The sequence below is a fragment of the Dendrobates tinctorius genome, unplaced genomic scaffold (assembly GCF_039654945.1).
Source record: "Dendrobates tinctorius isolate UK_male_01 unplaced genomic scaffold, ASM3965494v1 ptg000061l, whole genome shotgun sequence".
NCBI lineage: Eukaryota > Metazoa > Chordata > Amphibia > Anura > Dendrobatidae > Dendrobates > Dendrobates tinctorius.
This window is the reverse complement of record NW_027361729.1, coordinates 1,923,275-1,945,588: the sequence shown is the minus strand read 5'-3', so window position 1 is coordinate 1,945,588 and position 22,314 is coordinate 1,923,275. Positions and strand designations below refer to the sequence as shown.

General features: G+C 43.6%; 1 protein-coding gene and 1 long non-coding RNA gene across 3 annotated transcripts in view; one reads left to right on the top strand and one right to left on the bottom strand.

Annotated features, from left to right (window-relative positions):
• The window catches only part of AGBL4 (AGBL carboxypeptidase 4), a 1,778,944-nt gene that overhangs the window by 610,391 nt on the left and 1,146,239 nt on the right, over positions 1-22,314 (bottom strand). The gene's annotated exons all lie outside the window — the stretch shown is intronic.
• The window catches only part of LOC141092851 (uncharacterized), a 127,532-nt gene that overhangs the window by 5,336 nt on the left and 99,882 nt on the right, over positions 1-22,314 (top strand). The gene's annotated exons all lie outside the window — the stretch shown is intronic.

Here is a 22,314-nt window from a genome sequence, read left to right as displayed (position 1 = left end):
CGAATGGGTAACATGAATTAGATTTCTAACCCAATATGAACAAATACATTGTTCACATGTACAAAGATGGACGTATAGTCAGGATCAATTGTTAAAATTGTATAAAGGGGGGGAAGGCTAGCCAACAAAACAATTGACACAGATGGTAGAGGAAAAGAGTACAAAATTTTATTTAAATAGAGAGACAGATAAAAATGGTTACAAAATACATGAGTCTTAATAAACCCTCACAGACAAGGGCAGACAGGTCCACCACCAAGTCAGCATCAGCAAACAATGGCCTATACAAATCTACAGCAACACCCCATTAGTGTAGTAGTAATAAAGGCATGATTGCCCATAGAGATCCATGGGGAGTATACATTGCACAAAAATTAAATCATGATGGTACAAAATCAGGTAAAATTACCTTAACAGAGGTATTCAAAGTCTGACAGCAGAGGACCTGCCTGCAGCCCTGACCCCTACGTACGTTTCGGATGAACGCTCCTTCATCAGGGGGTGCAACTATTGTGAAAGCATGTGACATATATAGAAATGGAACAGGAAATGACAGCTGAAAGGAATTAGTAACCATGGAAACCATAGAAGCCATGATGTCATCCACCACTACATCGCAGGGCAGCAGGGCAAGGGAGAGCCTGAAAAAGCATCATCCCGCCTGTCATTCAGCATGCAATAGCAGCATGGCACCATCACAGTATACATAAATGCCAAACACACTAGCGATCACAAGAAAAAATACCGTCATGTATGTTTACATTGCAGAGAGTCCGGTCACATGACCAGAGGAGGACGGACCTTTAGGTACTGCGCATGTCCGCATGACCTCGCGCAGTTAAAGAACTCATTGGTGGAAATGTACCATATGACTGAAAGGGGGTGGGTCAAAATGGACGATGTATATCATGACTCAAACTGCTACCATGGTAACTGGATATACAAAAGCACTGTGGTAAAAAGCAAAATGAAAAACACTAAATAGAAAAGCCGATCCTAGCTGATAAAGGTCAGCGCACAAAAAACAGCACACAAGAAACCGGCGGAGCGCTGCATAAACTGACATGTCGACATAACATCACACACTTAGGTAACACATTGGTAAAGATATATCACATGACCACAAAGGGGTGGATCAAGATGGGTGATGTATATTAACCTAGCTCAGACCGCTGCCATGGCAATCAATATACAACAGCGATGTGATTAGAAATAGGACATGGAACACTGCATATCAGCAGTCCAAAAGCTGATAAATGTCAGTGCACAAGAAGCCGGCTAGGTGCTGCATACACCATCAGACCCGTCTCCAGCACTGGAGACAGGTCTGATGTTCCTGGGGCTGTGGGAGAGGGACCTCTTCCTGTCAGACCAACAGACATCAATGGACCGCGTCCTCTTTTGGATGTGGTACATTGATGACATTCTCTTCGTCTGGCAGGGTACTGTTCTTGATCTTCAAGAATTTTTCAATCATTTGAAAATAAAATTTTGTACTCTTTTCCTCTACCATCTGTGTCAATTGTTTTGTTGGCTAGCCTTCCCCCCTTTATACCCAGTATTAGTGTGGGGCTCCAACTGATCATAAGGTAATGGCATACTCTAGCAACATGCCATCACTTTTTGAGATGGGGATACCCCTTTAATGGCATTGGGTCATTTTCCTTCCGCTAAATAAATACATTTCTATTTGAGAAGCATTTTTTTTTATCTCTCTAAGAGTTTGTGAACCCTTCCTGGCCATAAGTCCTGAGACATTTTGGTAATACCTGCCTATAATGAGTGCATCAGGTGGTGTACCCCTTTGGACCAAGTGCTTTCCCAACTCAGGTGATTGCAAAAGTAATGCAGATGGAAACAACCAACAGTTGAATTGTATTTTACTCACAATTAGGCAAAAAGTATGATAGTTGCAAAGTTTCTTTACGAAGTAACAGACATGAACCGAGATTTTAAGTTGATATATAGCAAAGAGATGAAACCTCCAACACTTTGGCAATGCTTGTGACAGTTTGCTGGCAAACACCTCAGCAGCACTTCCTTCACACAGACATAATTATTTTGTTTAATTCACAGTGCACCCCGATACATGTGCATAGCACTAGTCGTGGGGTATTCTCATGGTTCTCTCTCTTGGCAGTGGAACCCTGCAATATCTCATGTCAAACAACCTACACACTCTTACGGGCTAATTACTCTATTACCATGACACGTGTATCTGACTGTCTCAGATGTGTTTAATCTAGAGATGAATGGTTCAATTTTTGGAACTCCAGTCCAGCACCCAGGTCATATTAAACAGAGAAAAAAGGGGAGTACAAGTCCAATAACATAAAAATAATAAGCAAAGTTTATTAAACATGTAGTACTGACAGTTACATAAATGACAGAAGATATATAAAGGATCAGATAAGTATCTGCTGCTTGTTAGTCCTAAGAATTGACAAAATAAAGTGCTTAGTGCCTGTAACAAATATGGGCCATACTTGAGGGATATAAAGGTAAGAGAGATCCTAACAGGTGCGCATCCTGGTGGCGGCGCTGCTTGTGGTCCTTGGCAGAGTTCAATATGGGTAAGCACTATAGCTTGGGATAGTGATTTTTTTCAGGATGCGCACCTGTTAGGATCTCTCTTACCTTTATATCCCTCAAGTATGGCCCATATTTGTTACAGGCACTAAGCACTTTATTTTGTCAATTCTTTGGACTAACAAGCAGCAGATACTTATCTGATCCTTTATATGGTTCCATGACAATTGTGTACAAGATAATTGTGTACGGACAATTGTGTACAGAAAATTGTGTACAGGCCAATTGTGTCCAAGGACAATTGTGTCCAAGGACAATTGTGTACAGGGCAATCGCCTTGTACACAATTGTCATTGTACACAATTGGCCTGTACACAATTGTCTGTACACAATAGTCCGTACACAATTATCTTGTACACAATTGTCCTGTCACCCCTTTATATATCTTCTGTCATTTATGTAACTGTCAGTACTACATGTTTAATAAACTTTGCTTATTATTTTTATGTTATTGGACTTGTACTCCCCTTTTTTCTCTGTTTAATATGTTATGCTGGAGTGTCCATTTCCCATTGAGACGGCACTACATAGTGGGCGACTCTACTGGGATATACATTTGGTTCCGTATGGTTTTGTTTTATATACAGCACCCAGGTCAGTGGTATCTGGTGGCTAGACAGGTCCGTGAATGTCATTCCTTCCAGTGTCCCAAGTGCAGCATTTGATTTGTCAGTGCTGTCACAATGTCATCTGTGCTGGCCCAAAATTCTAAGTGCCCCACCTACCTGCTGCTGCTGAGATCTCACTCTGTGCAGTACAGGTTGCAACTCTCAGAGTGGGTGGGTGGGAGGACACTGAATACTCTTGTACTCATGAGCAGTCTGACTCTGTTGCTGGGCTCTTTTCACTAATCTATGCAATTTGTTATGTGAAACCTGGTGATTGATCCACTTTAAATAGAACGCAACTGTCAGCCTTGCCTGGAGTGTTTCTGCAAAGGAAAGCTTTTACCCTAACGATGGAGTCCTATAACTGGGCAGCATGTTATAGAGCAGGTGGAGTTGGGCAAATTGATATATAGTTGGGGGGAAAGATTTAGCATACCTTTTTTTCATGTTAATCCTACTCATTCTCGGGTTAGGAGTCCAGTGGGTGGTCTTGGCAGTGATTATCTTTGTAGAAACACTTGTATACCGAAGGCTGAGAATCACAAGTAAAATTACCCAGTGCATTCATAAACCTAAAATGAGCTGAATAATTTATAAACACAGTACTAAATCTGTTCCTAGAACTGCACGTTCAACGTGATAGGTTCCCTTTAAAAGTTCAGCAAGTAAAGGTTATTTTTAATCTAATTGTAGAATAAATCATTTTGCTCTCATTTACTTTCTGTAACAATTCCTCACAGTTTCAAGTTCTCTGTTGGCTTTCACTTAAGTCCTGTCGATATCTTTGACCTGAGAAAAAATATTTTACATATATTAGTAGTTAGTAGTACCTTTAGTTAATTAAATTTCACAAAGTTTAAGTCTTAAATTTTCATTCCTTTATTCATTTTCAACTCTCCTGAAATGCAGTTTCCAACCTTATCCAAGTTTCAGATTTTTCTCTTGATTGAGTGTCCCTCCTTGTAATACATGCTGGATGTGAGCTCTGTGTGTATCCTGATACTGCTGTATTTGTTTCATGCATCAGCATAGTTTCAATACTGTAATTTCCTCTCCATGTGCTTTCCTCCTTGCCTAGTTTTTTTTCTAATATTTTCTCCCCTGGAAATTTCTTTACAACCCTCTTTCTCCTGCTACCTCTAACCCTAAGAGAAGGGAGAGGGAGCAAAGTGCTGTCAGAAGTAAAGCTATCCACTCTTTTTGGCAAAAAGCCTCTAGTTCCTGTAAATTCTTGCGCTGTCTAGCATGAACTGCGTGCTTGAGATCTCCCCAGAGTGGCTCAATGACATTGAGGTCAGGAGACTGAAATGGCCACTCCAGAACCTTCACTTTGGTCTTCCTTAGCCAAGGACAAGTCGACATGACCCTGTCTTTTGGATCGTTGTCATGTTGGTACGTCCAAGTACGTCCCATGCGCAGCCTCCGGGCTGATGAATGCAAATTTGCCTCCAGTATTTGCTGATAACTGTCACATTTCCACCCCTCAGTATGTCTGGAATGCAGTTACTGAAAGCTTGGCCGTGCAATCTGGTATAGGGGTGTGCTGAACTGTCAGTACTTTGATTGACAGTTTGGACATCCAATCTGGTACAGGGGTGTGCTGAGATGTCAGTGTGTTGATTGACAGCTCGAATATCCAATCTGAGACTGTGAGGTGTCAGCTGTCTCCATGTGTTCATTATTCCAGTTAATGGCCGTGCTTCTTAACTGAGCTGTGTCTCCCAGAAAACTGCCAGATGTACATTCAGCCTGTGAGGTTTGTGCTTTGTGCTTTCCTGTGCCTAGAGGTCTTTTTGCTTGATCTGTTGTCTGACCTTGGACTTCATTCTGACCATCCTCCTGTTTAACCCCTTCAGCTCTGATTGGTTATCCTCCTGGTACTCTGGCCTCGGAACATTACCTGACTATGCTTTTGTCTCTTCCTTCTGTTTATGATGTACCCTCCTGGCTTCTGATCTTGGACTTCTTGACCACTCTGACTCACGGCTTGGCCATGGGAAGCGACTAGCTTCACAATAACGTGCTACATTCATCTTTCCTTCAACTTTGACCAAGTTTCTTGTGCCTTTGTAGCTCACACATCCCCAAAACATCAGCGATCCACCCCCATGCTTTACAGTAGGAATGGTGTTCCTTTCATCTTAGGCTATGTTGACCTCTCTCCAAATGTGACGTTTATTGTTGTGACCAAAAAGTTCAATTTTGGTCTCATCACTCCAAATTACCTTGTTCCAGAGGCTTGTCTCTGTGCTGTTTTGCATATTGTAGGCGATATATTTTGTGGCATTTGCGCAGTGATGACTTTATTCTGGCGACTTGACCATGCCTCCTTATTGTGCATCTTGAAACAGCCACACCGCTAGTTTTCAGAGAGTCCGGTATTTCAGCTGATGTTATTTGTGGGTTTTTCTTTGCATTCCGAACAATTTTCCTGGCAGTTGTGGATGAAATTTTGGTTGGTCTACCTGACTATGGTTTTGTTTTTACAGAGCCCCTGATTTTCTATTTGTTAATCACAGTTTGAACGCTGCTGACTAGCATTATCAATTCCTTGGATATCTTTTTGTGTCCATTTCCTGTTTTATACAGTTCAACTACCTTTTCCCGTAGATCCATTGACAATAGTGTTGAGCGACTTTTGTTTTTTTAGGGTCGAGTTTCGTTTCATGAAACCCGACTTTTCCAAAAGTCGGGTCGAGCAAAATCGGCCGACTAGGGAAAAGTCGGGGTCGTCCCGAAACATGAAACCCAATGTAAGTCAATGGAGAATTAAAGTCGGCAGTGAGAGGAGGACAGGAAACACACCAACAGTGCCCATTTGAATGCCAAAAGCATCAATTCTTGTTACTGAAGCTTGTCAACCTTAATTAACTTCATAATACTAGTTACGCACTGAAAAATGGGGGTTATTTGGCTACAGTTGTATTCACGGGAAAAACTTCCGTCACAATTCTCATAGGCGATGCTGACCCTCAATTAATTTGTGTGTTGAGACAGTGAAAACATTTTTTTGTGAATAAAGTCTTGCTGTATCGCACTTCCGTTGATTCCATCACTGTTACTCATCTCAATCCAATTTTCATCACAGGGAGCGATGTAAACATGGTGCTCACTGGCTATCATGATCTGTCACGTAACTTTGGAGTGCAAAAGACAGAAGCCACAGGCCGTAGGCGATTCTATTTGATTGGCATGAGAGGGCACATTTTGAAATGTGCGCCGGAATGTCACACGTTTGTGAGTAGGAAAATTGTGAAAGCTGATGATAAACCACCACTGCATGTAATTGTGAGTCAACGTCCATAAGAAATGGAAGCCACTGATCATCTGGAGCTAGAGCCCGGCCAGCAGGACAGGGCATAGCTACAGGGCATAGCTACATCTTAACCATCATCTTCCAGTTCAATCAATTTGTAGTGGCAGTCCCAGTGAAGGATTTGACAGCCCAGACTACACAGCGGAGGAGCAGGGAGAGGTAAACATTGCAAATGCTGGGGCCCTGCCCAAGCAAGGGGGGCACACTCGTGGGCGTCGGTACTGGCACTGGGCCCCTCATAGTACGGCGGTGTGTCTGACGGAGGGTGTGCACCACCACTGTCAGAGACACTTGATTGCACTATGAGGGACCCTATGCCAGTGCCCACGCCCAAGAGTCGGCCTACCCACCTGTCCAGGGCAATGGCACGCGCACGGTTTTGTGCGCTAGGTGGTGACCCCGGCCATGGGGGGGCGCCCACTTAGGGAGGTTTACAAAGTGGCATATGTAGATGTGGGTCATTCAGCTGCTGCAAAAGGCGAAATAGGTCAAGTTCGCGGAATAGGAGGAGGACCAAAGCAAGCCATTTTTCTGGCAACCTATGTGTCATCAAGGGAAGGTGGGACAAAATCCTTGGAAACCCATGCATGGTTCATTTTAATGAAGGTTAGATCATCCACATTTTGGGTTGACAGACGGGTCCTGTTTTCTGTCAGGATTGATCCAGCTGCACTGAAGACTCTTTCCGATAGCACACTTGCAGCTGGGCAAGCGAGCTCCTGTAAGGCATATTGTGCCAATTCAGGCCAGGTGTCCAGTTTAGAGGTAGCAAATTGGTATATCATGAACAATAAAACATAACCTTTAATGATTCTTTAAAAACCATACATCAAATCAAAACAAACATGTGCCAAAGTGCAATTGTGCAGTGTTCTATTAAAAACAAACCGTTTTGTACTAAATAAGGTACCATATGGCCCTAGACATTAACGTATTTCTTAAGTATAGGAGTAACCCCGGCACACTAATAACATGAAAGTAAAGTCTTCTCAACGACAGTCTTTAATTGTTGTGATTTTATTGATTGTGAAAAAAAAGGGTGGTGTTACAATCCAAAAAAGGGTGGTGTTACAATCCAACGTTTCAGCTCTACATCTCGAGCTTTCATCAGGGATATGACTAGATCCTTGGTTTTGAGGTGTGTGTATAAGTGGTATAGGTTTGCCTTTGTAATCCAGCTGCTGGAACGGTACCTATAGTAACCACGATGTGTAGGGTCAGCACGTGACTCCCGTCCTTGTGTCCTAAATCTAGTCAGGTGTGGAGGAGGCCGGAAGTCTTCCGGCCTCCTCCACACCTGACTAGATTTAGGACACAAGGACGGGAGTCACGTGCTGACCCTACACATCGTGGTTACTATAGGTACCGTTCCAGCAGCTGGATTACAAAGGCAAACCTATACCACTTATACACACACCTCAAAACCAAGGATCTAGTCATATCCCTGATGAAAGCTCGAGATGTAGAGCTGAAACGTTGGATTGTAACACCACCCTTTTTTGGATTGTAACACCACCCTTTTTTTTCACAATCAATAAAATCACAACAATTAAAGACTGTCGTTGAGAAGACTTTTCTTTCATGTTATTAGTGTGCCGGGGTTACTCCTATACTTTAGTCTTGTTTTTTCCCAGAGCACCTAAGTTGGGGTTTGAGCCTGTCATATCTACTTTATATTAACGTATTTCTTGTCCAGGTGTTTCAAAACCTGGAATCTCCGACCATATGAGCCTTGTATATTTGTAATTGTGTGCCGACCAGGCCTTTATGTCATCAGAATTAATATTACTTAATAGACCTATATCCAGCCCGTATATAAATTAGCACAGCATATGTACAGCATCGGTCAAATGCATAAGCATAAAATCACCTCATGAACAAATTGTATCCATTTATGTTACCACTATAGAAACTGAGACCACTGTACTTATCTTTAAACGCTTCTGTAAAAAACGGATGATCAGGTAAGGTCCATCTGAAAACCCAAAATCGTGACCCGATCTCCAGACTTGTCACCCAACGCGTTTCGTCGATGCCTGACTCATCAGGGGTATTGTGACACCTTCTTCTGGTGCATAGCACGCCCGTTGTAAGATAGCTGCCTTTTATAAATCGCGGCATACCGCAGCTTGTTGCCGTTTCCGGTTGCCCCGTACAGTACTTCCGGTTTGCGCATGACGCCGGCATCTGCTCAGGCAACTTGCCCCACTTCCTGGGTTTTCCTAAACAGGCGCCGCGCGTCATGTTGAGACAGGAACCGACCATACCCTGCCCCACTTCCTGGGCATAACCGGGCATGTCAGTCTGCATATCAAGATATTGCGTGATTGGTCTAGGCAGTCACCTGACCATCACGTATCAGTAGGAGCCGCTCACTTTATTTTATTGCATCAATCTAATAGTGCGGCTTCATTTAATCAATCATAAATGTTGAATGCGTCCCCCTATCATTATTTATACGGGACCCGAATTGTTAAGTCATTTTATGATTGCATAGGCGTTATGAATCAGTACAAAACGCCAACACCCATATTATGGACATTGTCAGGGATTATCTTGTGAATGAAAACAAATTCTTTACACTCCATCATGGGAAAAGAAGCAGAAAAAAAAGAGTCAGGATACCAACTGCAAAATATGTGTGATGTGGAAATTATTCAATTAATTTTGTTGCATGCATAAGAAGGGGATACCACCAACCTCCATATATCTGTAGGAATTATAGAAAGGGTGCCCGCTAAATCTGGCCCTATAGGTTCCTAACTAGCTGTTCCCTACCTCACGCGGAGGTTGGCACCCTAAATTCCTGCGCAAATGGCGCCCCCACTCCTCGTCGGCTCTCCCTGAACTAAAAAGCCCTATTAAAACTCCCTACAAGAAGGAAGAAAAGGATAGTGTCTCATTCAGTCCTTTGGGATATACAGATTGTAATGAGAAAATCCAATAGGTTTCTCTTTGGAGTATATGTTTATCCCAATCACCTCCTCTTGGATTTTGGGGGACCTTTTCTATGCCCATGAAACTGACTGCCTTCACGTCACCCTTATGTCTTTGATTGACATGGGTGGCTACCGGTGTATCACGTTTATGAATTATATCTCTATGGTGTTCGCCTACCCTAACCCTCAGCTCCCTCTTGGTCTTGCCGATGTATTCAAGGCCACAGCTACAGGTGATTTTATATACCACTCCTATTGATCTACAATTAATGAATTGACCAATAGGGTAGATCTTTCCTGTGACATTGCTCTGAAATTCTTTGCTCTGTTGAATAGAGGTACAATATTTACAGCTACCACATCTGTAACAGCCTTTCGGCTGTGTACCTAGCCATGTTGAGCTGTATGAGGTTTTCTGGGTATAATGGCTGCGGACCAACCTATCCCTCAAGGAGCGGCCCCTTCTAAATGTAATTTGTGGATTGTCCGAGATCAAGCCTCCAAGATCCTTGTCCATACATAGTATTGGCCAATGTCGGTTCATAATGGCTCTCAGCTCATTTGCCCCATTGGAAAAAGTGGTGATGAACCTTATGATATTGTCTTCATTGGTTTGCTGTTTGGGTATAAGTAGTTCTTTTCTTTCCTTCTCTACCGTAGACTTATAGGCCCCTTTAAGAATGTCATCTGGGTATCCTCGTTCATGAAAACGAGATCTAAGGTCATCTGCTTGTCTCTTAAAGTCTCTCTGATCAGTACAATTCCTTTTCATGCGTAGGTACTGACCTTTAGGAATACCTTATTTCAAGGGGACTGGGTGACTAGATTCCCATCTTAGAAGGGAATTCGTAGAGGTAGGTTTCCTGTATGTTTCTGTGACTATACGGTCATTTTCTCCCCTCTTAATGACTATGTCCAGGAAGGGTAGTCTGTTGGCACTAACCTCACATGTAAAGCTAAGACCAATATCATTTATATTAAGATCTTTCACAAAAGTTCTAAAACTGTTCTCATCACCTCTCCAAATAACAAATACATCGTCGATGTAGCGGAGCCATAGCACTATTTTGTCCTCCGCCACATCGACCTGCTCACCAAAAGCGACATTTTCCTCCCACCAGCCCAGGAGCAGATTTGCGTACGATGGCGCACAGGGGTTGCCCATCGCAGTGCCCCTGAGCTGATGGAAGAACCTGCCATCAAAGAGAAATTTTTTTTTCGTGAGACAGAATTCCAAGGCCTGCATAACGAACAGGTTATGTCTCATACATTGGACGCCTCTTGTCTTAAGGAAATAGTCCGCAGCCATTAGACCTTTATCATGGGGAATGGATGAATACAAGGCTTCTACATCTATTGAACCCAATATCATATCGGTGTCCAATTCGATGTGGTCAAGTTTCAATAAAAGGTCGGTGGTATCCCTTGTGTAGGAACTAAGTGATATAACAAATGGTCTTAAAATTTTATCTACATAGATACCCAGATTTTGGGTTAGACTTCCTATACCCGATATAATCGGTCGGCCTTTCAAAGGCGAAAGGCCTTTATGAACCTTAGGCAGAGCATAGAATGTTGCCACAGTCGGGTGTTGTAGAATCAAAAAATCTTTCTCATTTTTATCAATGAGTTTTGCTTGAAAGGCCCCATTCACCAACTTCTTAAGATCATTTAAAAAAGTGTTTGTGGGGTTATGTTCCATTCTTTCATACCCCATAGATCTATCTAACAGTGAATAGCACATGGTTTTATACTGTGCTACATCCATCAACACTATATTCCCCCTTTATCTGCGGGTTTCACTATTAGAGTATTGTCTCTCTCCAGCTCCAGAAGCCCATCCATCTCAAACTTGGTGAGGTTATGGAATCGTCTTTTTTTCCCATTTTAGTTCAGGGAGAGCCGACGAGGAGTGGGGGCGCCATTTGCGCAGGAATTTAGGGTGCCAACCTCCGCGTGAGGTAGGGAACAGCTAGTTAGGGACCTATAGGGCCAGATTTAGCGGGCACCCTTTCTATAATTCCTACAGATATATGGAGGTTGGTGGTATCCCCTTCTTATGCATGCAACAAAATTAATTGAATAATTTCCACATCACACATATTTTGCAGTTGGTATCCTGACTCTTTTTTTTCTGCTTCTTTTCCCATGATGGAGTGTAAAGAATTTGTTTTCATTCACAAGATAATCCCTGACAATGTCCATAATATGGGTGTTGGCGTTTTGTACTGATTCATAACGCCTATGCAATCATAAAATGACTTAACAATTCGGGTCCCGTATAAATAATGATAGGGGGACGCATTCAACATTTATGATTGATTAAATGAAGCCGCACTATTAGATTGATGCAATAAAATAAAGTGAGCGGCTCCTACTGATACGTGATGGTCAGGTGACTGCCTAGACCAATCACGCAATATCTTGATATGCAGACTGACATGCCCGGTTACGCCCAGGAAGTGGGGCAGGGTATGGTCGGTTCCTGTCTCAACATGACGCGCGGCGCCTGTTTAGGAAAACCCAGGAAGTGGGGCAAGTTGCCTGAGCAGATGCCGGCGTCATGCGCAAACCGGAAGTACTGTACGGGGCAACCGGAAACGGCAACAAGCCGCGGTATGCCGCGATTTATAAAAGGCAGCTATCTTACAACGGGCGTGCTATGCGCCAGAAGAAGGTGTCACAATACCCCTGATGAGTCAGGCATCGACGAAACGCGTTGGGTGACAAGTCTGGAGATCGGGTCACGATTTTGGGTTTTCAGATGGACCTTACCTGATCATTCGTTTTTTACAGAAGCGTTTAAAGATAAGTACAGCGGTCTCAGTTTCTATAGTGGTATCATAAATGGATACAATTTGTTCATGAGGTGATTTTATGCTTATGCATTTGACCGATGCTGTACATATGCTGTGCTAATTTATATACGGGCTGGATATATGTCTATTAAGTAATATTAATTCTGATGACATAAAGGCCTGGTCGGCACACAATTACAAATATACAAGGCTCATATGGTCGGAGATTCCAGGTTTTGAAACACCTGGACAAGAAATACGTTAATGTCTAGGGCCATATGGTACCTTATTTAGTACAAAACGGTTTGTTTTTAATAGAACACTGCACAATTGCACTTTGGCACATGTTTGTTTTGATTTGATGTATGGTTTTTAAAGAATCATTAAAGGTTATGTTTTATTGTTCATGATATACCAATTTGCTACCTCTAAATATCTGACATTGGTTTGAGACACCCCCGCTATATAATAAAAAACAGGTGTCCAGTTTAGCGGCCCAATAGTCAAAGGGGAATGACCTGTGTGGGAGAACATCGATATGGGAGGAAAAAGTAGTTTGTAACCATAGTTGACAACTGCTGTCTTCTGTCACTTTCCATCGATGCTGTATTACCAGTTGTGTGAGCGGTACTTGAAAAATCAGTCCACAACATTGTCATGAAACCCCTGTCTCCAACACCACTTCTGCTGTGTGCACCACGAACACCTCTGCCAAGCTGCCCCCGGCCCGTACGGCTCGTGTGAGAACCATCACCGCTGCTGTGTGCTGGGAATGCCTCAACCAACCGGTTAACCAGAGTTGCTTGTTTAGTAGCCAATATTAGGTCAAGGTTCTCCTGTGGCATGATGTTTTGTAATTTGCCTTTATAGCGTGGATCCAGGATGCTCGCCAACCAGTAGTCGTCATCGTTCATCATTTTGGCAATGCGGGGGTCCCTTTTTAGGATCTGCAAGGCATAATCTGACATGTGGGCCAATGTTCCCGGTGTCAATGATGCACTGCGAGTGCTGGTTGGAGGAGCACTTTCTGGCAAATCCACATCCCTCCAGTCACGCACAAACCCTGTACCAGACCTTGCCACGCCAACATTTTCACTTGCCCCACGAGATGCATCCTCCTCCCCTAAGTAATCATCCCAATCATCATCCTCCTCCTCCTCTTCTTCCTCCACCTCATCCACGAGAGGTCCCTGAGCAGACAATGGCTGAATTTCATCAAGGATTCCCTCCACCTCTTCCTCCTCGTCAACATTGGCTGCAGACGCCTGCTCCTTAAGGTGCGTCAAAGTTTGCATGAGCAGACGCATAAGTGGGATGCTCATGCTAGGATGGCGTCGTCTGCGCTTACCAGCCATGTGCATTCCTCAAAACACTGGAGGACTTTACAGAGGTCTTTCAGCTTCAACCACTGCACACCTGTCAACTCCATGTCTGCTCTCAAAGTGCCTGGCCGTGTATCCTCCCACAAATGCATTATGGCCTGCCTCTGCTCACACAGCCACTCAACCATGTGCAGGGTGGCGTTCCACCTTGTTGCAATGTCGATAATGAGGCGGTGGTTGGGAAGGTGGAGCAATCGCTGCAGCTTCTGCATACGAATGGAGTGTACAGGCGACCGGCGGATGTGCGCGCACAGTCATCGCACCTTCTGGAGCAGGGCTGTTAACTCCGGATAATTATAGAGGAAGCACTGCACCACCAGGTTCAATGTGTGAGGCAAGCAAGGTATGTGGCTGAGTTTTGAAAGGGCTATGGCTGCCACAAAATTACGGCCGTTATCACTAACTACCTTGCCTGCCTCAAGATGTACACTGCCCAGCCATGGCTCAGTTTGTCGCTGAAAGGACTCGGCCAGCACCTCGGCGGTGTGTCTGTCGCCCAAACACATCATCTGCAACACAGCCTGCTGACGCTTTCCACTAGCTGCTCGATAGGGGGACACCTCGTGTGCAACAGTGGCAGCTGCAGATTGAGTGCTCGTACGACTGCGCTCTGTGGACGAGCTTTCGCTTCTGGAGGAGGAGGAGGAGGGTCAAACACCTACAGCCAACTCTTTCCTATACCGTGGGCTAGGCAGCTCTGTCCCACCACCGCTGTCCCCTGTGGACCCTGCATCCACCACATTAACCCAGTGCGCAGTGATGAACACGTAACGGCCCTGGCCATGCCGACTGGACCATGCATCAGTTGTGAGGTGCACCTTTTCACTCACTGACTGCTTGAGTGCATGGACAATGCGGTCTTTCACATGATGGTGGAGGGCTGGGATGGCTTTGCGAGAGAAGAAGTGGCGACTGGGTAGGTCATAGCGTGGTACTGCATAGGCCATGAGTTCGCGGAAAGCTGCGCTTTCCACCAACCGATAGGGCATTATCTCTAACGAGATTAGTTTGGCAATGTGGGCGTTCAAACCCAGTGTACGCGGATGAGAGACTGAGTACTTTCTTGACCTACTCATAGTGTCTGGGAGGGTGAGCTGACTTGAGAGCTGCATATGGTGGAAGTAGCGGTGGACAGGGCGGACTGAGAGAGAGTTGATGATGGTGATGGAGTTGGTGTTCTTTCTGATGGCCTAGATTCAGTCTTTCGTTGATATAACAGTGGGATTCCCTGACTGCTGTGGCCTTGCAACGACACCTCAACATTTGCTGCTATGCTGACCGGTGGGCTTACAGTGGGGGAAACAATGTAGTGTTGCTGACTACCTTCTTTGTGATCAGTTGCACATGTGGTACTTGAGGTTTGGTGTTGTGTCCAAGCTTGCAAGTGCATGCTGGTTAAATGTCTAAGCATGCAACTGGTATTCAAATTTTTCAGATTTTTCCCTCGGCTAAAGGTCTTTGCGCACTTCTTACAGATAACCTTGGCCTGATCATGAGGATTTTGTTCAAAAAAGTGCCACATTGCACTCTTCCTACTTTGGCAGACATTTTGCGGCCTAGCGCGCTGTGATATTTTGACCCTCTGGACAAGCTGTCCAGCAACTCTTTTGATTTTTGGAACCTGTCTTTGGAGTGCTCCGGGCCTGCCAGATAACAGCTGTTGCGATGTCGATGTCTGCTGTGGATGCTCCTCCTCCTCATCTGAGCTATTGCAAGCAGCACCCTCTTCCCCCAATGGATGCCAATCTGGGTCAACAACTGGGTCATCCATCACCTCCTCTTCAATGTCATGTGCACCTTCCTCTGTGTCACCATGTATGGTGGTATAGTGTGCGGGAAGGGGCACCTGAGTCTCATCAGGGTCAGAATCTGGCTCTGTACACTGCGAGGACAATGTAGTGCTCTGAGTGAATGTACCAGCAGAATCATCTATCAGTGGCTGTGCATCAGTGCACTTCATGTCAGATTCATCTTGGCCTGGGTAATTCACCATTTCACTTGATAATCCAGGCATGGTATGTGAAAACAGCTCCATGGAGTAATCAGTAGTATGGCCTGCGTCATCCTTCAATCTTGGTTGGGGTGAAGGACACAAGGAAAGGTGTGGTTCATGAACATGAGCCTCCAATGACGACTCAGTGCTTTTATTTTTTACAACTTCAGAAGAGGAGGCGATAGAGCTGGAGGCTGAGTCAGCAATGTAAGACAAAACTTTTTCCTGAAGCTCTGGCTTTAAAAGCGGTTTGCCAACTCCTAGAAAACTAAGCCTTCGAGGCCTTGTGGAGCCAGACAATGACGCAGGCTCAACACCTCCTGCATTTGGTCCTATTTTTCTTTTGCCACTACCATCAGATCCACCACCAACACCATCAATACCAGCTGCCAACCCCCGCCCAATTCCACGGCCTCTTCCACCAGCCTTCCTCATTTTTGGTAGAAATGTAGACAAAATCCAACAAACTATATAGTAATGTAAAACAAGGTACAAGGTGTCTATAGGACAGGGGAGATTTTGAATTTCTGCACACACTTGTGGACACTGGACACTTTTGGATTGTGTGAGGCCCACTGAATATCACAGCGCTATGTCACAGGCTCAATGTCGCAGGTGTGAAAAATGTGACTAGAGGATAACGGAGATTTTGAATTTCAGCACACACTTGTGGACACTGGACACTTTTGGATTGTGTGAGGCCCAGTGAATATCACAGCGTTATGTCACAGGCAGAAATTGGCTAGTGTATGACAAACTACAAGGTGTATATAGAATTGGGCAGAATAGGAATCTCCCTAGAGTGTAGGTCTGTAAGAACGGAACAAGTCCTCGACTTATCCTTACAGAGCGACACACAGTTTCACTGTGGCCGTGATAACAGCCGTTACACGGTACTGAGAGAGGAGCGTGCACGTACACGGCTGTCCGGTGTACGTAAAATTGTCAAGCACTGTGTTTAAGTATACGGACTGACACACGCTGTCTCTCTATAGTTTTGAATGTGATCAAACAGCAAATATATTTAACTGTTTGAAAGCTAGACAAAACTAGAAGGTGCAGGTCTGTAAGAACGGAACATGTCCTCAACTTATCCTTAAAGAGTGACACACAGCTTCACTGTGGCTGTGATAACAGCCATTACACGGTACTGTGTGAGGAGTGTGCATCGCTGTATGGTGTGAAAAAATGCACGCTCAGTACATCACCATGACAAAAAAAAAAATTGGGATTGCTTTTAAAAAAGCAGTTTGCAGAGCAGTGGGTAAACAGCAAAGCAGCCGTCAGGAAGCCTTAGAAGGCAGCCTAACAACCAACACCGCTGATCCAGCAAAATATAGCCTCCACTTGCACTGCACACACAGTGACTGGTGTGTTGTACAGGCAAAATCGCTAGCAGCAGAAGCAGTTTTTGGTGTCTTCTTCCCTGCCTAACGCTCTCCCTACAAAATCAGCAGCAGCAGCAGCTCTCCCTATTCTGAGATCAGCATGAGTAACATGGCGGTCGGCGTGCATGCCCTTTTATACCCCCTGTGACGCCCAGCAAAGCAAGCCAATCACTTGCATGCCCTTCTGAAAGATGGTGGTGATCCCTGCCTATGTCATCACGTTGCCCACAGTGTCCGTGGATCCTGATTGGCTGAAAAAGAGCGCAAAACAAACTTTTGAAATGCGACTTTGGCGCTTAAGTCGCCGACCTCGTGGCCGACCTCATCCTAGGGTCGTGCTTCGTTTCATGAAACCCGACTTTGCTAAAAGTCGGCGACTTTTGAAATTTTTCGACCCGTTTCGCTCAACTCTAATTGACAATTCTTTTGCTTTCCCCATGACTCACAATCCAGAAACGTCAGTGGCTGGATGAAAGATGCAAGAGTCTGTCTGGATCCCAGAAACTCATTCAGCTTTTATGCACACACACTGATTACAAGCAAATAGGTCACAGGTGAGGATGTTACCTTTAGTAGCCATTCAAACCCATTTGTGTCATCTTCTGTGCATGTCATCAGGCCAAAATCACCATGGTATGTGAACTTTTGATCAGGATCATTTGGATGTTTTGGGTTGTCATTATGATTTAGAGAGAAAACACAGTAATTTGACAATAAATGGCTTCACTCAACCACTAACCATGAGTGGAGAAAAAGTTTTGGTGTTATCATTCATATTCTCTGAAAAAAGGCCAAGAAAGCAAAAATTATACCAGGGTATGTAAACTTTTGAGCACAACTGTATATAAAATTCTGTAAAATTTGTGCATAGCCTTTATTAGGGACTTTCCTTGTTTACGCCCTGGCAATAATCTGTTCTGGTCATATAATTTATATATTGGTGTTAGACTCGTTAGAAAGACAAGGCACTACCATACCCTTATCTATGTGGCTGCGTCTCCATCACCAGGACTAGATTTCTATTCCCTGGAAGCCAAGATCTTGTAAACTCCGAACAATCGATAGAGAAAGTATATTGAAAGATTGTATAATTTATTATAACTAGAATAATTTATATATTTTTTTTTACAAAATCTGAAATTCCACTTTAAATCTGACCATTTGTGGTCCTCAAAACCCTATTGTTATCTTTTAATCTTTTTAGGTTTCTATTTCCTGGAAGCAGAAATCTTGTAAACTCTGATCAATTGATATAGAAAGTATATTGGAAAATTGTGTAACTTATTATAGATAGAATAATATATTTTTTGGACAAAATCTGAAATTCCACTTTAAATCTGACCATTTGTGGTCCTCAAAACCCTATTGTCATCTTTTAATCTCACGGTTCTGCAAATATTACCGAGCTCGTATCCTGTATACTTCATCAAAGACTAAGCAATCTCATTTTAAAGATGGCATAGCAGGGCCGGATAAATCACTTCATCAAGATAAGTCTGTATCATCCATTATAAAAGCACGAAAGACATACAGCGCCGCCTCGACGTGTACACGGAGGAATCTAATAATATGCTAGTTTTTCTTCCTTCTTTCCTTAAGAATCAGCGGTTAAAAGCTCTGATTGAATTTCATCTTGATTTCATTAAATATTCATAAAGGCCAATTAGAAGGGCAGCTAAGTAGAAGCCAAGGCTCCTTTCCATCATCCTGTCAAAGAGAGTCCATCCATCGGCCTGTTTGCCTTAGGACTCGCCAGTCAATATCCTCATTCAATCATTTATGGAGCAGGCTTACAAATCACTGTTCCCTTCCAGTATATGACTTTATAGACAGATAAGGGACGCACGGATGGAAGACGGGGGGCTGGGTTTTACGGTGGCGGTGGTGGTGACGGTGGGGGCTCTAATCATTCGCGACGGCAATATGCTGTAGAAAGCTAAATGCAAATGAGGACGGAAAAAAAAACACACTTAATCAAAGGTTGGAATGAAAATCTTTCTTTTTAATGAGCAATGACATTGGTACAGCCCTGATTACATTGAAGAAAAACTGCTTAAAATTCTCAGTCAATCACGCAAGTTTATTTTAACCTTTTTTTTTCTTTTTTTTTTTTGGAGAAGAAACCACAGGGTTACAGTTTAATTCATCGAGGGTGCTTATCTCTCTCTGCAACTGCTAATTTTAAAATTACTACCCGTATGGAATATGCTGAGCTGAGTCCCTCAAATATATATTGATGTTTATATTCAAAAGAGCCTATTAGCCCAAGACTGTTTTCCCTTTGCTGATGTAAGGACTTATTAAAGCCGCTGGTTCTGTTTATAAGGTTAAGATGACGAGGATCGGCTGTAATGAAGGACAGATAATTTGCTGCGTGTGTGTTTATTTTGTATTTTTTTTTTATTATTTATCTTTTTTATGATAATTTATTGAGATGTATTTAAATTTTGCTCAGTGCTTAACAAGCCGTGAACGTCGAGGGAGTTTCTTTATCGAACTCGGTCGACTGAAAAATGGGTCCAACGGCAGGTGCAAAAATAGACAAAGATGTGTACTGGAAAAGATGAATATTTTTGTTTAACGCTATGGAAAATAAGTAATATTTGCATTCAGTTATCTAAATACTGTCTTTGTTGGCAAAACCACCCAATCAGAGGTTATTTTTCTAGAAGATTAAAGAGAACCTGTCACCAGGTCAAAACTGATAATTTTGGGCTCATATTGCTGGTTGTTGGACCTGTTCTGATTTGATATTCATGTTCCTATTCTAATAACAGGACATGAGTTTCAAAGTCCCTAAAATCCCCTTAAAGGATGACTTGTGTCCAAGTCGAAAGTGACCAGTTGTTGCTCTTATTTTATTGCCGCTGCTCCCTTGAGTATTCCGTATTTTGTTTTCTTTAAATCCTCCATATGGTTACAGAGTTATGGGCCATTTTATTTAGTGCTGATTTTAAGGTCTTCACAATGAGGGCATAGCTCACAGGATAAATATGCAGAGACATTTCAAGACACACCCCGAGAGAACACTGTGAGCCACGCCCTCTTTGTAATGGTGTAGGGGGTGGACTGACCTATGGACCTGTCTGGTGAAGAAGGAAGTGTAACCTGTGATGTGTACAATGCTTTATTCTGACTTGAATGCATATATGTGGGGTAATAGCTAGAATTGGGGAAAGATGGTGTAGTACCGGGTTTTGGCCATTAGATGGAGACATAGGGTAGTGAGAAAAGGGCTTAACAGCAGCTTTAGGCTAGAGAAACACAGAGTCATGGTGGGCGGAGTTACGGGACTGGGAAGGGGATTTCCAGGATAAGGATATAAAAGGAAAGAAAGTCCCAGGGTGAAGAGATCTCTCTCTCATGACACGATAGAGGACAGAAGAGCTCAGGAGAAGAAAGAAGAAAGCAGAGCTCAGGAACAAACAGGAGAGAGAGATGGAAAGTCGGGGGGGTGGCCCTGACAGGACAGCTGCAGAACGCAAGACAAAGGAGGCCTGGGGTACCGGATGGCTGGACACTGAAGGAGCAGGCAGACTCGGCAGGGGAAAGCGCTGTGGCCGTGGGCCTAATGGCAGCCACGGTGAAAGAACCCAGGGGTCTTCGCCAAACAGGTGCACAAAGCACTTTGTCAAGCACAAACACCGTGCTGTGAGGTCGAAACGTTGCACCACTTGGTGCTGGATTAAAGTCCACAATTTTTCCTTGAACTGGAGTACTGCCTGGTTTTTTTCTATTTATATTTTTGCATTGGACAACCGCATTATTCAGGAAGTATTGCACCCAAAATCTGCTCAAGTTTGTGCTGCTGTCTGTTTTTCTATTTATCTATCTATCTATCTATCTATCTCCTTCTAGCTCTGTTGTTGAACTGAGCTCTTACATCCCCTCGCTTCCTGAATCACCCTAAAATGGCTGCTGTGTTCCCTGTTCTTTATACAGGCTCTGATAGTCCCTTCTGATTGGCAGCAGGGCTGCTACCAGGAATTTCAGGGCCCCATACTTGCAACAGTTTTTGGGCCTCCTTGAGACTCCACCCATGCTTCACCCCAGCTCCACCTCTACCCCTCAAATCTTCCATAGTCCCACCGCCCACTCTTGGAAAAACTCCACTTCTGCACCACATTCACATCAATCACATATTAATAATTCCCATCGAACACCATATCACATACATAGCAATCAGCTTTTGTTTTGACATAAACATTCTTTAAGCCACAGCCAAGGCAAAGTAGACTCTTTTGACAGGACCCTTCTACTCTAACCTATTAAACATTTCTTGAAATATCCTATGCTCTTTTAGGTATATTTTTCTTAAAGGGAATGTGTCACATACATTTTTTAAAAACACAAATAACACATACAAGGGACAAATACCGCCACACCATGGCCGGACCACATGTTACCACCGCATAGTAACTGGATAATACCATGTACAAGGATAAAATACCACCACTTCACGATCAGACCACATATTACCCCCACATAGTGACATCTCTAGTTGAAGTCCTTCATCTTCGCTTTTCTTCCTCATCTAGCACAGAATGCCATCACTTCTTCCAGCCAGGACTCGTATCTGCATAAAATAACGCAATTATCTAGAGAACAACTTCCAGAGCATATTCCACAATTTTTCCCCAACTTCTACACTACGCAACCCACCATTCCAAAAATAAATTGTAATTCACAACTGTGCCCCACTGTTATTAATGAGTCACCGTAGGAGGCAAAAACAGAAATACTAGCTAAGTCCAGAAAACCAGAGAAGTTGGCAGCTATCGGATTGCAGACCCCTGAACCTATCAACAACAACTAGCGGTAGCCGTGGGGGGTTCCTACGGTGCCTAGACCCCTCGATCACAGCCGGAGAACTAAACAGCCTAAAGACAGAAAGGGAAATCTAAACTGCCCCAGAGCAGACCCCAAAGCAAAAGGCAGTCCCCAACATATAATGACGGTGAAGCAAGATGAATAACACTCACACAGATAGAAAGATAGGCTGAGCAAATGATGGGGCCCAAGCTAACTAAATAGGACAGGATAGAAAAGCTGCTGTCTGCAATCCGCCAAAACCCTATCAAAACAAGAGCCAACAGACTGATAGGGAAAAAAGCCCTGAAGTCGCTAGGCTTCAAAAAGACTATATCAGTACTAAGGTATTTTCTGAAGACAGAGCAAAAAGGAATTCAGCTCACCCCAGCAGGGAATGGCAAAAATCCAGAAAAACAAGGCAAAACAAAACCAAAACACAAATGCAAAAAGCAGAGCAGAAAACTTATCTTTTGAGGAGCAGGAATCAGA